This window comes from Meles meles, chromosome 4 (assembly GCF_922984935.1).
Source record: "Meles meles chromosome 4, mMelMel3.1 paternal haplotype, whole genome shotgun sequence".
Taxonomy (NCBI): domain Eukaryota; kingdom Metazoa; phylum Chordata; class Mammalia; order Carnivora; family Mustelidae; genus Meles; species Meles meles.
In genome coordinates, this window is record NC_060069.1 from 4,815,213 (window position 1) to 4,830,275 (window position 15,063).

Genomic DNA, 15,063 nt, shown 5'->3' on the forward strand with positions numbered 1-15,063 from the left:
AAGGAATTGAGCGATTCTAAGGCAATATTAAAACAGAGCTGGCTCTAGCAACAGAGAATTTAGTCACAAATTGGGTTGATGAGCCGGGAGATTAAGGATTCACTTTTGTACTGAAAAGTTGTGAGCAGGTAAAAGATAGGAGCCACCGTCACCGAAACGCGCGGGTAGGAAGGGGCGACGTTCAAGGGCATATTTTGATCACGACCTCACGTTAGTCAATTCTCGCGTCCATTTCAGAGCCACTGAAAATAGCCCTATGCTGTGGGAAGAGAAATCGCATTCCAAAGCTGAGGCTGTATTTTCCCGGTCTAGCTACATTCCTTTTTCACTAACTAGCCAATGCTGCCGCCTTATGCAAAGCCAGCACTAAGGAGTGGATCTGCTTTACAGAGGCAGGGACGACGCCAATCGGCCCGGGGCAGGCACTGTAGCGTCTAGATTGGCACGGGAGGGCCTGAACAGTTCTCGAAACCTTTTCACCCTTACTCGCGAAAGCGCCTTGCCAACAGTCAACAATAAGTATAGCTAACACAATGCTAAGCTCAGAGACCCTCTTCAAACCCAGGAGAGGCGGGAGAAGGCTTTGGCTCCTTTACCCCTTCCCATTTCCGCAACGCGCGACCCAACGTCGGGTGCGGACGGCACAATTCAGGCGGAGCTGCAGAGAAGCACTAGTCTGGAGACCTGGGAGGGGCCTCCGTGAAGGGGCCGGGGGCGGGTCTCCCTCCCAGGTCTCGGAAAGCTCCAAAAATGGCGGGCGGCAACTCGGCTAGCGGGGCGCGCAGGCGCCACCGTGGCCGTCCTTCCGCCAGCCTCGGGCGGTCCAAGAACCATCTACAACGTCCTCACCGAGAGGTATCCGCTAATTCCGATTGGCTGAGCTAGCCTACCGCTCCGTGCGGGGGCGGAGTCTCCACGCAGCGGCCACGTTTCCCGCCCCGCTGGTGCGCGTGCGTGCAATCCCCACAGGAAAGCGTTTGCGCGCGTCCCCGCCGCGGCCCCCAGCTCGCGCCTCAGCTCCCTCCCTTTTCCGGGCAGGCCTGTCCCGTCAGCTAGGCAGTAAGCGTCGCGGCCAGCAGAGGGCGGTCCGGACCCAAGTCTGCAGCGGCGCCATTGGCGTGTGGAAAATGCCACCAGATGGCGGGTTAGGATTGCAGCTCCGTTGAAGGCGCGGCCCCCGCTCCCGAACCCCCGGCGACCACCCCGTAACAACCCCCCCACATCGGGAATAACACACCGGAGACTTTTGGGGGGAAACTAGGTCGACGGCCGGCGGCGCCCGGATGGGCAGCTGAGGTGAGTGCGGGCGGCGGCGACGGCGGCGGGGGGCGGGAAAGGGGGAATGCGGCGGCAGCGGCGCGGGGGCTGGAAGCGCGGATCCAAGATGGAGGCCGGGCGAGAGCGAGGGAGCGCGGGCGAGGAGCGGGCGGGCGGGCCGGGCGCGGGCCCCGCGCGGGGGAGGGAGGCCGCGCGGGCCTGTGCGGGGCGCGGCAGTCGCTGGTTGTCCGGGCGGCCGGGGGGGCGCCTGTGGGCGCGGCGGGCACCCCGGAGCCCTCGTTCCTCCCCACCCCTCCCGCGGGCCCGAAAATTCTGCCCCCGCCTGCTCGGGCACTACAGCGACGGGCGCGGAAGCCTTTGTGGCGCGCTCGGGCCCGCCGCCAAGCCCGCCCTCCGCCCCCCCGCCCGGACTCTCGGGACTCGCCCGCGCCCGGTGGGGTCGGGCCGAGGCGGGCTAGTGCGAATGCCGTCCGCCGCCCGCCGCCCTGCGTTTCTGCGGTGTTTTAGCGGCGGCGTCGTCACATGACAACGAGCTCGTCTCCGCGGAGGGGCCTGGGGGTCGCTCGGCGTGGCGGCCGGCCGAGGCTGCTGCGTGGTGGGGTGGGGCAGGGGGATTGGTGACTGGGGGAGAAGGGGCGTCGAAGCCGGGCTTTCCCGCTATCTGCCTTCCCCGCCCCCGACGGAGGCCTCCCTGTGAAACGTGTTCAGGCCAGAGCACTGCCCCGCTAGTTTGCCAATTCCCCGGGAGAAGAGGCCAATAAAAGTTGTTTTCCCTCCTTTCTCGGGGTGGGGGCGGGGTGAAGAGCTGGGAAACTGGAGTGCCTGGAGTTGGACCTGGGCCTTGATTGGAGGGTCTGAACTGGGTGCTTCAAGTGTGCTCTAGGGACTGAAAAAAATTTTCAGGTCTTAGGATTGTCACGTCACCCTTTCTACCCACATTTGAAATGTTATCGATTCTCTTCACATTGCAGAGAATCGTGCCCGGGGCGTATAAATCGTGGGATGGTTTCGGAAGCTTATAGACCCAAAACAATGCTGTCTGTATGTGACGATAGCGAATTATTTGCTGTTAAAGTTCTTGTTAAGATGATGAATATAGTTTATTCCTAATTATGGTCGTGACTAGAAAGGAGTATATTTTGCATCTTCTTAGGAAATACAGTGTAAAAGTATTTGAATTGGTATAGAGAAAGTTCGGTGATTGGTGATTTATGTGGAATTTGAGTATGACTCTACCTTTTAGTTTTCCGTGTGTTTTTAAGAAAACTGCAAATTTTGATGGTGAAATATACCTAAGGAAAGATACACAACAGTGAAACTAAAACCGACGTATTTATTGTATATATATTGTACTGTATTTTCATATTTATAGTGATAATATCAGATTTTTTAAAAAATTGCAGAAGGGGGGGTATATTGAAAGATCCGGAAAGGCCGTCTATTTGCTTTTGATTTTTGTAAACACTTAAAACACAAATTGTTTGCTTTCTGAATAAAGTTCTGGAAAACCTACAGGTGTTCTAATTTTTTTCTTTATATTTTTTAGAATGTGTTTTAAATTTATTTAAGTGGTTTACCAGTGGTCATTTTTACAACCCAACCAGCTACTTTTGAGTGGAAATTTCTCAGTATCCACTTTAGTTTTTGATGTTCTGACAGCTCGGAGATACTGAAATGGGAAATATGGAAAATTATGTTACTTGGATTCCTTCCGTTGAAGACAGTAATATAATTACTGTTGATTCGAATGGCTCTTTGAAAGCCTTAAGGGGGCTGTGGTATAGGGGAAAGAGCCCTGGACTGAAGTTACTTTAATAAACATTCCCTAAGTTTGTCATCTTTTGGGGTGTCACTTTTTTTTTTTTAAGATTTTATTTATTTATTTATTTGACAGCGAGAGAGAGAGAGAGAGAGAGAGAGAGAGAGATATCACAAGTAGGCAGAGAGAGAGAGGGAAGCAGGCTCCCTGCCGAGCAGAGAGCCCGATGTGGGACCCCTGAGATCATGACCAGAGCCGAAGGCAGCGGCTTAATCCACTGAGCCACCCAGGTGCCCCTGGGGTGTCACTTTTTGAGCTTTACTTTCCTCATCACTAAAATGAAGGTACTAAATTATATGATAGTTGTTTAACAAGATCTGTATGAAAAACCCTTTTTAATAGTTAAAACTTCAAACATTTTAGGCAGTTTTCACCTTTTCCTCCTTGATTCTGGATCTGTATATCTTCATAATCAGTGCTGTGAGGAGGTCTAATGCACCATGAAGAAAAAAATGCATCTCTTTTTAGCCTGGGTTCAGGGGTACAAGAGCATCTGGCTCTAGGTGTCCCAAACAGACTAGGTCCAGGCACTTGCTGCTGACAAAATCCAAAGACTAAGAGACAAAAGGTGGTGAAACAAGTTTATTTCAGTGAGGCAAACACTGGGAGAACTGTTTCTCCCAAATGCTAAAACTTCTAGGTTTCCGTAAGGAAAATGTGGATCAGATGTGGGTGGGTACATGCAGGGGGGACAGTGAAGGTCAAGTCATTGTTCTAGAGTTCATCACATGGGGTCTTGGGGGCTCAGGGCAGTCCTTATTGGTTGTGGGTGTAGTTTTGGTTCTTTCAGGGGATGCTTTGCCGGTAGGGTGTTTTGCCTGATTTAAGAGAGGAGCAAGAAAGAGGAGCTTAATTAATAAGAAAGTACATACTGAGGCAAAATGGAGGTCAAAATGGAGGAAGCTGAAGTCCTGTTTAATCTTCCCCTTTTTTCCTTTGCTGCTTAGTCCTTTAGTGAGGGAGTGTATTCATTTTCTTTTGATGTATAGCAAAATACAACTAATTTAGCAGCTTAAACAATACCCAGTTACTGTCTCACAGTTTCTGTAGGTGAGCAATCTGGGTACTTGGTAGCTGGACTCAGTAGCTGGAGATGTAAAACATCTCACCAGATCATCTCATCAAGATGTCAGCTGTGGCTACAGTTTTTATCTGACGTTTAGAGTGTTTTTGCAAGCTCAGTACTTGTTGGCACAGTTCATTTCCTTGAGGCTGTAAGTCCCTTTTTTTGCTAGCTTTTGGTTAGTTTCCCACTAGTCCACATAAGCAGTTCCCATATGATTATGGTTACTTTTATTCAGACAAGCAGGAGCCAGTCTCCTTGACTTCCTCTGTCTGTGACCTCTAAACTCTCCTTTGAAACCCTTTTTTAAAGCTCATCTGGTTGGGTCAGTCCCACCCAGGATAATTTCCTTTTGGGCCATTCCACTGATTAGGAACCTTAAATACATATGCAAAATCTATTTGCCTTATAACAACCACTGGAGTGATGGTATCCCATTAAATTTACAGGTCTCCCCACAGTCAAAGGGAGTGGAATTTATAGCGTGTGGGTTATTGAGGGTTCTTAAAATTTTGTCTGCCATTGGGAAAGAAGTATTTTTACTTTTGCCTTTTTAGAATCTGGATATACGTAGGCGCAGAGCACAGAAGGAGAGCAATAACCGATGTGACAGGTTTACTTATATGTCCTTAAACCTTTCCTTCCCATATTTCCTGGTATCTCACTTTAAGTGCCTCTATGAAAACATTTTATTACATTTAGAGGAAATTAAAAATTACAATTAAAGTAAACTTTAGGTAAATAACAAAGGCAATAGGAAATTATGTAGTTATCATTATTTCTTGATCCCTATTGTTTTAGCGATTTTAGAGATGAGATTGAGTCTCATAAGGTAAGAGATTTTAAAGCTCAAGATAGTACTCATTGCACCAGGCAATTGTTGTGGTATGATTAGTCCACAGTTTGTGAGGAAGAAATTCTCATGAAAAAGAATAGTTATTTGAAAGGGTTAGAGTAGAGATATTATTGGTTGAACAGAGAAGATAGCAGAAGAAGTTGGGTCATGGGATGGTTTGAGTCTAAGAAAAATATTTTCAAGAGGAGGTGATTAGTTTTAGTTAAGGATATCAAGCTTTAATAAATATAACAAGGATGAGGCGCCTGAGAGGCTCAGTCGTTAAGCATCTACCTTTGGGTCAGGTCATGATCCCAGGGATCTGGGATCAGCCTTGCATCGGTCTCCCTGCTCCATAGGAAGCCTGCTTCTCCCTCTCCCATTCTCTCTGCTTGTGTTCCCTCTCTCACTGTGTCTTTCTCTGTCAAATAAATAAATAATCTTTAAGAATATAACAAGGAGTTAAAATTGTGAGAGAGATACAACTTAATTTCTTAATAGAGAGGGGATGGATATAGTAGGGGCTTGGTAAATCTTTGTTAACTGAATAAACATATAAATCTTTGGAATTAAGATGTCTCTAGTTACTGTGACACTCCTTAGGGAAGGGTAGAAAGCAGAGACCTAAAAGAATACTCTTGTATGAGGCCTAGAATGAGATGAATCTTGAGATGGGAATTATGTCTCTAGAGAAGGAGGGGTCAGTTTTCTGTCATTTCAATAGTTAAGAAAGGATAGGATCCCAGCTTCCTGTCTTAGTGCTGAGAGAAACCTTGTTTTATTGAGAAATGTGATTATTTTGAAGTGAGCTTTAAGTAGGTCATAGATCAGTTGGTTTTGTAGAACCTTCTCTCTATATAATTCACCCGTTATTGCTTCCTTCAGGTTTTTTTCTTTTCCCTCTTCTGATTCTGTTTTTGCCAGTTTATGCTGGAAGGACATCTCAGGTCCTACTTTCATAAAATACATTCCTTTGTGTCATGGTCCTGAATGGTGCCCTAATAAGTTGCCCAGATGTCTCTATAGAGTTTTGCTGTAATGAAACAACTGTAAAAATAACTTTTAACTCACTAGAAGCATGCAGTTAACAAAAATAATTTATATTGTGACCCAGTATAAGCATATACACAATGGAAATAGGAGTTTCATGAAATAACATTTAACCTTTATGCAGTGCCCTCTGATATTTTCTCATTTTGTTTTTTAAATTAAGAATGTTGGTTGCGGGGCGCCTGGGTGGCTCAGTGGGTTAAAGCCTCTGCCTTCAGCTCAGGTCATGATCCCAGGGTCCTGGGATCGAGCCCCGCATCGGGCTCTCTGCTCGGCGGGGAGCCTGCTTCCTCCTCTCTCTCTCTGCCTGCCTCTCTGTCTACTTGTAATCTCTGTCTGTTAAATAAAATAGATAAAATCTTTAAAAAAAAAAAAAAGAATGTTGGTTGCAACTCACCTAAGTGATACCACGAGTCAGAGTTGGAAAAGCATTGAACTTTGGTAATCAGAATAGTACAGAGGAAAACCATAAGAAGAAATAATTTCACGTCTATCAAATTGGTAAACATTAAGCATTCTGATAATATCAGGTGTTGGCGAGAATGTGGAGAATTATACTCCCATTTTTGGCAGGAGTATAGATTGACAGCCATTTTGCAGAAAAATTTGATTTATCTAGTAAGTTGAAGATAACATGTGAATAAAAATATTCACGTAACTTTGCTTGTAGTAGCCAAAATTTACTTTTTGTTTATTTCTGAAGATTTAATTGATTTATTTGTCAAGAGAGCGAGCGAGAGAGCACGTGTGCATATGGCACACAAACGGGGTGGGGTGGCAGGCAGAGGGAAAAACAGTGGGACTGTAGCTCAGAACCCTGGAATCATGACTTGAGCCAAAGGCAGATGCTTAACCAACTGAGCCACCCAGGTGTCTTACTAGCCAAAACGGTGGTAGATTGAATAAAGGAATGGTGGTTTTCGAGAGTCAAAATAACCTTGATTCCTAGGTTAATTTCATGTTGTCACAGAGTATTATCTTTTTTATATTTAATGTTGGGGATTTGGGATATTCATGAGGGATATTGCTTTGTAGTTTTCTTTGGTTGTAATGTCTTTGTCAGGTTTCAGTGTAATGATTATGATGGTCTCAAAAAATAGGTTGGGAGGTGTTCCTTTATTTACTGAAAGAATTTGTTTAGCATTGACATTCTTTTTTTTTTTTTTTTTTTTTTTTTTAAGATTTTATTTATTTGACAGACAGAGACCACAATAGGCAGAGAGGCAGGCCAAGAGAGAGGAGGAAGCAGCCTCCTTGCAGAGCACAGAGCCCGATGCGGGGCTCGATCCCAGTACCCTGATATCATGACCTGAGCCGAAGGCAGAGGCTTTAATCCACTGAGCCACTCAGGCGCCCCTAGCATTGATATTCTTAATTGAATGTTTGTTAGAATTCAGTGATACCGTCTAGACTTGGAATTTTTCTTTGTGGGAAGGTTTTTGGTAGTAGTCCAATTCAGTTTTGTTATTAGACGTATGGCTATTCAGGTTTTGTTTCATCTTGTCAGTTTTGGTAAGTTGTATTTTTAAAGACGTTTATCTCCTTTCACTTATTGATGTAATTGTTTATAAGATTCCATTGTAATTCTTCTAATGTCTGTAGGCTCTGTAGTGATATCTCTTCTTTAATGTCTTGTGTCATTAGTATACTTTTTTCTTGACCATTATCATTCTTGGTTTACCAGTATTGTTACCTTTTCAAGTAATAACATTGCTAGTTTTCTCCATTTATCTTCTTTATTTCATTTGTTCTTTTCCTTATAATTTTCTGTCTTCCACATTTTTGCTCTTTTTTTCTAGCTTCTTAAAGTGGAATCTTAAGTTTTATATTTTAGACATTTCTTGTTTTTGTTTTTTAGTTTAAGCATTCAAAACTATCACTTTTCCTGTAAGCATTGCTATAGTCCACAAATTTTGATATGTTGTATTTTTTGTTACTCAATTTGAAATAATTTCCAATTTGCTTTGTAATTTCTTCTTTGACATGTGGGTTACTTAAAAGTATGTAATTTTCAAATATTTGGGATGATTTTAGGTATCTTACTGATTTCTGACTTATCGCCTTTTGAGGTCAGATAATATATTCTGTATGATTTTAATCCCTTTAAATTCATCGAATCTTGGGGCACCTGGGTGGCTCAGTGGGTTAAAGCCACTGCCTTCGGCTCAGGTCATGATCTCAGGGTCCTGGGATCGAGCCCCACATTGGGCTCTCTGCTCCGTGGGGAGCCTGCTTCCTCCTCTCTCTCTGCCTGCCTCTCTGCCTAGTTGTGATTTCTCTCTGTCAAATAAATAAAATATAAAAAAAAAAATTCATTGAATCTTGTTTTATGGTCTATCTTGATAAATGAACCTTTTTTTTTTTTTAAGATTTTATTTATTTATTTGACAGAGAGAGATCACAAGTAGACAGAGAGGCAGGCAGAGAGAGAGAGAGAGAGGGAAGCAGGCTCCCCGCTGAGCAGAGAGCCCGATGCGGGACTCGATTCCAGGACCCTGAGATCATGACCTGAGCTGAAGGCAGCGGCTTAACCCACTGAGCCACCCAGGCACCCATAAATAAACCTTTTATAGTTGAAAAGAATGTATTGTGCAGTTGTTGGGTGTAGTATTCTGTAAATATCAATTAGGTTAAGGTGTTTTGCTGGCCTTTTCAAATCATTTCTATATTTGCTGGGTTATTTTTGTTTTGTTTTGTTTTTTTTGGAAGGGGTTATCGTTTTACTAGTTGCTGAGAGGTTAAAATACCCAATTTCTGTTTCATGCAATTGTCTTTTCCGCCTTTAATTCTGTCAATTTTTGGGTTGTGATTTGAAGCTGTGTTATTAAGCACATACAATATATAATATGTCTTCCTGATGAATTGATCTTTTTATCATTTGAAATATTTATCTTTCTCTTTGGTGATACTTTGTTTTTGGGTCTACTTTATGTGGTGTTGATAAAACTACTTCAGTTTTCTTGAACTTACTATTCCCATTATATATCTTTTTCTCACTGATTTACTTAAAAACTCTTTCTTTGTGTTTCACTTGTACCCCTTTAAGGCAGCATACAGTCATTTTTCTCTTTTCTTTCTTTCTTTTTTTTTTTTTAAGGTTTTATTTTTCATTTGACAGAGAGAGACACAGCAAGAGAGGGAACACAAGTAGGGAGGGAGAGAGACAGAGAAGCAGGCTTCCCCCTGAGCAGGGAGCCAGATGCGGGCCCAGTCCCAGGACTCTGGGATTATGACCTGACCCAAAGGCAGACGTTAATGACTGAGCCACCCAGGCAGTCCACTCCTTTTTTTTTTTCCTTTAAATATTTTATTTATTTATTTATTAGAAAGAAAGCAGAGTTAGGGGAAAAGGCAGCCAGAGAGGAGGGAGAAGCAGGCTACCCATTGAGCAAGGAGCCCAATGCAGACGTAGGACTTGATCCCAGGACCCTGGAACGTGACCTGAGCAGAAGGCAGACGCTTAACCAATGGAGCCACCTAGGCATCCCATGTTTTGCTTTTTTCTGATAATGTGGAAGTAGAATCTCTCTTTCATTTATAGTAAACATTGATTATGTGCTAATGCCTGTCATGAATGGTTAGAGGCCTGAGATTTTATTGTACTTGAAAGCTAACAAGTTAACCTGCCACAGTGTAATGGATACTGGGAGGCATGAGGCTCCTTGATCAAAGAGAGCAGTGCACTATAGCAGTAGCAGTAGTGGTAAGTGGTGGTGGTCCTACTGCATAGTATCCTTTAGTGTTGTAGACTAATTGTCTCAAAACCATACAGCTAATAAAGGGCAGAATCAGCATTTGCATCCGATCTCTGAGCCCCAGTTTGCACACACTATGGTAGTGTAAAGAGGACATCTGCACATGCAGTGGGTTGGGTTACAGGAGACGAATCTTAAGCCTAGGAAAACTTGAGTCCTTATAATGGATAGTAAGCATGGTTCCCCTTTCTCTGGAGATGCTGTTTCTCTTTCCAAGACTGTCCACTATATAGATAATCTTGAAAAGTTTGAGACACAGGCATTCAGTGCCTCTGATTTCAAGACATGCAGAAAAGTGAGAGACCCACGGAGAACTGTCTCCCAGAACTGCCTGATGAATTTTCTTAATTTTCCCTATGTTGTTTAGAATTAAGTTTTCCTCATATTTCTCACATGGCTGCAGTTTGGCTTTTCAGCTCTATATCTGTACTGTGCGTCTCTGAGTTTTACGCTTACAGCAAGTTGGAGTACATACTTGTATCCTAGCCCATCTCCCCATGTCTTTGTTTTGGTGTTAATAAGTGTAAAAGAAAATACTCATTGAGTATTTACTATGTACCAGTAAACATTTTACAATAATAAAGCAACAAAACAAACTAATAGGAATAACACATGAAATGCTATGGAGGGGGTTAGGTTCAAGATACTTTGGAAGCATAACTTGCAAAATTAAGGGGAGATGGCTTTCTTCCTGTCAATTCCCTCCAAATAATAAATACATTATGTTTTGGAAGTGATAAGAGTCAGAAGAGTTCTTCAGCAGAGTCCCTTTATTTTCTGATCAAAGTAACATTAATAATTACATATTACCTTTACTTTTTTTAGGCTCTCTGGCAAAATTTCTCTTCGTAGTTGTTGAATTGTGTAAAGGTCCAGGTAGATGTTTGAGACACCATTGCCTATCTTCTCAATCTTAGGTGGACAAAGTGTGCTTTATACATAGTCAAGCATGAACATGACCTTATTGTCTCTTTTGAGGTACTTGATTCCTTTTATTCTAAAACTCTGTTGACCCTTATTGTATCAGGTTAGTATTTTTCCTATCTCATTTACAGCACTGAGAGGTAGGCTTCTTCTCTGGTAGTGATAGTATAAAGTGGCAAATATGCAGAAATTTTTATGACATAATGCAAGATATAAAAGCTAAAATTGCATAAGTTGTGTTCTACTTTATTGTTCAAACTTAAATTACATTTTGGGAAGAAAATGTTTTACCATGTATCTTGCATTGCTAAGGATAGTGAAAAAGTTCGTATGTTTAGAATGAAGGAAGCACTGTCAAATGATAAATAACTAAGAAAGCCATTGTCCAAGAGAGTTCTTGGCACCTGAGTCACACTGCCTGTGTTAAATTCTAATGCAGCCCCTTCCTAGGTATGTAAACTTGGGTGAGTTCTTTTTTTCTTTCTTTCCTTTTTTTTTTTTTTAAAGATTTTATTTATTTATTTGACAGAGACAGCGAGAGAGAGGGAACACAAGCAGGGTGGGTGGGAAAGGGAGAAGCAGGCTTACTGCCAAGCAGGGAGCCTAGTGTGGGGCTTGATCCCAGGATCCTGGGATCATGACCTGAGCTGAAGGCAGACACTTAACGACTGAGCCATCCAGGCGCCCCACTTGGGTGAGTTCTTTAATAAACTCTTTTACCTTCAGTTTTCTCATCTCTAAAATAGGAATAAAAGTATACTTCTGTCATGGGTTGTTGTAGAAGTTAAAGAGTTAGCTTTAAACTAATGGACTGTGTTGCATTGTACATAAATTCTAAGGACAGTAATCTTAAATTTAAAAGGTGAATAAAATTATAGGTAAATAAGGAGGTTACTTTCCTGAAGGAAAGCATTTTAATCAATTGGTTCTTATCAGCACATAGAACTAGCAGTAGATTAAAACTTTATTTTATTTTATTTTTAAAAAGATTTTATTTAGGGGCGCCTGGGTGGCTCAATGGGTTAAAGCCTCTGCCTTTCGCTCGGGTCATGATCCCAGGGTCCTGGGATCGAGCCCCGCATCGGGCTCTCTGCTCAGCAGGGAGCCTGCTTCCTCCTCTCTCTCTCTCTCTGCCTGCCTCTCTCCCTACTTGTGATCTCTATCTGTCAAATAAATAAAATCTTAAAAAAAAAGATCTTATTTATTTATTTGACAGAGACAGAGATCACAAGTAGGCAGAGAGGCAGGCAGAGAGAGGAGGAAGCAGGCTCCCTGCTGAGCAGAGAGCCGGATGCGGGACTCAATCCCAGGACCCTGAGATCATGAGCTGAGCTGAAGGCAGAGGCTTTAACCCACTGAGCCACCCAGGTGCCCCAGATTAAAACTTTATTAATGAGAATGGTCAGAGGCTGAGATACTATGGTTAATTGAGATGAGGGTTATAGCCAGAGTTTTCTGCTTATTGTTAAGCATTTCAAAAGTTGAGCTCTTTTTTCTTTATTAAGAATGTACTGCATCCTGGAAAGGTATTGCAGTGTCTTTTTGATAATTGCGAAATTTTGATGGCTGTATCAGGATTATTATCTATAAATATTGGTTTTGCATATATAATTTTGCAAGTAAAGTCTAGGAATGAATTTTATCAAGAGCAGAGTATATGTTTAAAGTTACCTCATTGAGTAAGTTCCTAGATAAAATGACAGATGGCTGATTTTTCCTCTCATAAAAATGGGGTTACAGAGTACAAAAAACCCTGGTTAATCTACATTTTTAAGTTATAGATATTTAGTATTTTTACTTTTTAATAGGCTCCATGCCCAGGTGGGGCTTGCTGAGGACCCTTAGATCAAGACCTGAGGTAAGATCAAGAGTCAGACACTTAACTGAGCTACCCAAGCGCCCTATTTAGTATTTTATTTTATAAATGTAAAGGAAGTATGGGGTAGGAGAGAGAAAACTAGTGAAGGACTAGAGACCTGAGTTTTAATTATAGTTCTACCACTAATTAGCTATGTGTCTTTGAATCATGATGTCTCTGGACCTCAGTTTCTTCATTGTAAACTTAGTGTCTTGAACCTAGTTTCCAAAATTCCTATAAGTTTTTTAGTACCTACTGAAATAATCAAAAAATCAGCTCTGATCAGATAATGCAGAGGTTTTTATTTGAAAGTCTTAATTTTGAAAAACCCAAGTGCATTTTCAGCAGGCTCCTTTTGCCATTGATCTCCCATTGGTTATTAGAAAAATTTGTGCTTTCTCCTAGCTGGTAAGTAAATACTATTTAGATAGTATTTATAGTTTTTGGTGCCAGCTGTGGGTGTGTGTTTGCTTCTTTATTTGTTGAGAAAGAGGTAGATTAGCAAGTGTTTTCATATAATTTATTTATGGAGAGTCATTCATAATTTATTGAAATCTACAGTAATCCATACACTGTATATATGAAGACATTGTTGCTCTGTGTACAGAGAAAGCAATTTATGATTCAGAACTTGGGTGATACTTTCTCCACCAGTCCTTTCCTGATAACCTGATTCCTCATTCTTTCCTCTTCCTCCTTTCCTGATACTCAGGATTGGTTTGAATGCTCTTCCTTTGTGTCTTGGTAGTAATGCTGTGCCAGGGCTATTAGGACTGTGGAATTGGTGCTCTACATAAAGGTAGAGGGTAGGTGGCAGCTGAAATCCAGATTTTATTCTGCTCTAACCAGCGTTAGTGTACCACTGAGACCGCGAAGAACATTGTGTAGTTTTTTTTTTTCCTAGTGAAATTTTATAGTAGATAATAAGTGCCTTGAGTTTGTTGAAGTGAGCAAATACTTCCTGAAGGTGAATTTTGGGAGAAAAGTGAAAGTTAGCTAGTCACAAATGGTATGATGGAGATAGGAATGCCATTTTGGGTGAATATAAAGGAACCAGGTTGTGATCTAGTGTGGACCAGTAGGTTCAAAAAGTGTGGTCCATGCACCAGCAGTGTCACTATTATCTGGGAGCTTGTTAAGAAATGCATGTTCTGGGGCGCCTAGGTGGCTCGAAGGGTGAAAGCCTCTACTTTCAGCTCGGGTCATGGTCTCACGTAAGATTCTGGGATCGAGCCCCGCATTGGGCTCTCTGCTCAGCAGGGAGCCTGCTTCCCTCTCTCTCTCTGCCTGCCTCTCTGCCTACTTGTGATCTATCTCTCTCTGTCAAATAAATAATAATAAAAAAAATTCTTTAAAAGAAAAATAAAAAAAGAAATGCATGTTCTTCGACCTCTCCGCAGTCCAGCTGAATTAGAAATTTTGCAGAGACCAGCAATTTTTAACAGGTCCATCTGGTGTCTCTGATATAGGGTGACATTTGAGAGGTACTACTATAGCCCACTTGTTGATGAAGCATTAGTTTAGTGTGTGTTCAGAGCATTGGTTACCTATGGAGGAGTGATTAAAATACAGAGCTGTGAGTAGTGATGAGAGTTCCTAGTGTGTCAAACTGAAGAGTTTGAACTTTGTCTGTGGGCCAGTGGCTGCATACTAGAATCACCTGAGAGCTTTAAAAATTTAACAATGGCTTGGATCTATCCCAGATCAGCTCACACCAAATCTCTGTTTCTGATGCATAGCAAGGGTTGTATACTATGTAATTGTCAGATTTGGTTATTGATTATAATAGTTTATACTTTTATTGAGGATGTGTCAAATACTCTGTTAAGTAGTATAAAGTGATTAAATAGCACAGCAGTCTTACTTTGGTATGTTCCCATTTCACAGATGAAGTAGAGAGGTTAAGTACTTTTTCCCAGTATTACTTGGCTGGAAAGTGGTAGGTTTGAGTCCAGTGTTTTCTGACTCTAAAGTCTAATATCCTAAAGCAAATCTTTTTTTATTTTTTAATTTAATTTTTTATTTTTTAAAGATTTATTTATTAATTTGAGAGAGAGAGAATGAGCAGGAGGGGCAGAGGGAGAGAAAGAATCCCAAGCAAGACTCTGTGCTGAATACGGAGCTGGCTGCAGGGCTTGATCCCATGACCCTGACCCTGAGATCACGATCTGAGCTGAAACCAAGAGTTGGAGGCCCAACTGATTGTGCCATCTTGGTGCCCCCAAAGCAGATCTTTTTTAGAACCAGGGTTCATTAACATAGATTGGAAAATATCACATCTTTATCTTCACTAACCTGTAAGTGAGATTTGGCATTTTGTTTGATTTTGTATGTGAGCAGTGAATCACAATTGTGCTAACAATACCTGTGATTTTGTTATCAATAGAAATAAGAAATATTTTCATATGAAATTACAGATGTCTTGGATGTCCCCAAAATCAGTTATCATAATCTGTATTTTAAAATCAGGCTAATTGTTAG

The 15,063-nt window shown here is 42.0% G+C and overlaps 1 protein-coding gene across 4 annotated transcripts in view; it reads left to right on the forward strand.

Moving 5' to 3' along the window:
- Window positions 1-1,076: 1,076 nt before the first annotated feature.
- The window catches only part of STAG1 (stromal antigen 1), a 453,722-nt gene continuing 439,735 nt past the window's right edge, over window positions 1,077-15,063 (forward strand). For 3 of the 4 annotated variants that reach the window (XM_046002311.1, XM_046002310.1, XM_046002313.1), the window contains exon 1: window positions 1,078-1,296. The gene's annotated coding sequence lies outside the window, so the exon portion shown is untranslated. Of the gene's footprint in view, window positions 1,297-15,063 lie in introns of all 4 variants that reach the window. The other variant, XM_046002314.1, reaches the window with a different exon arrangement.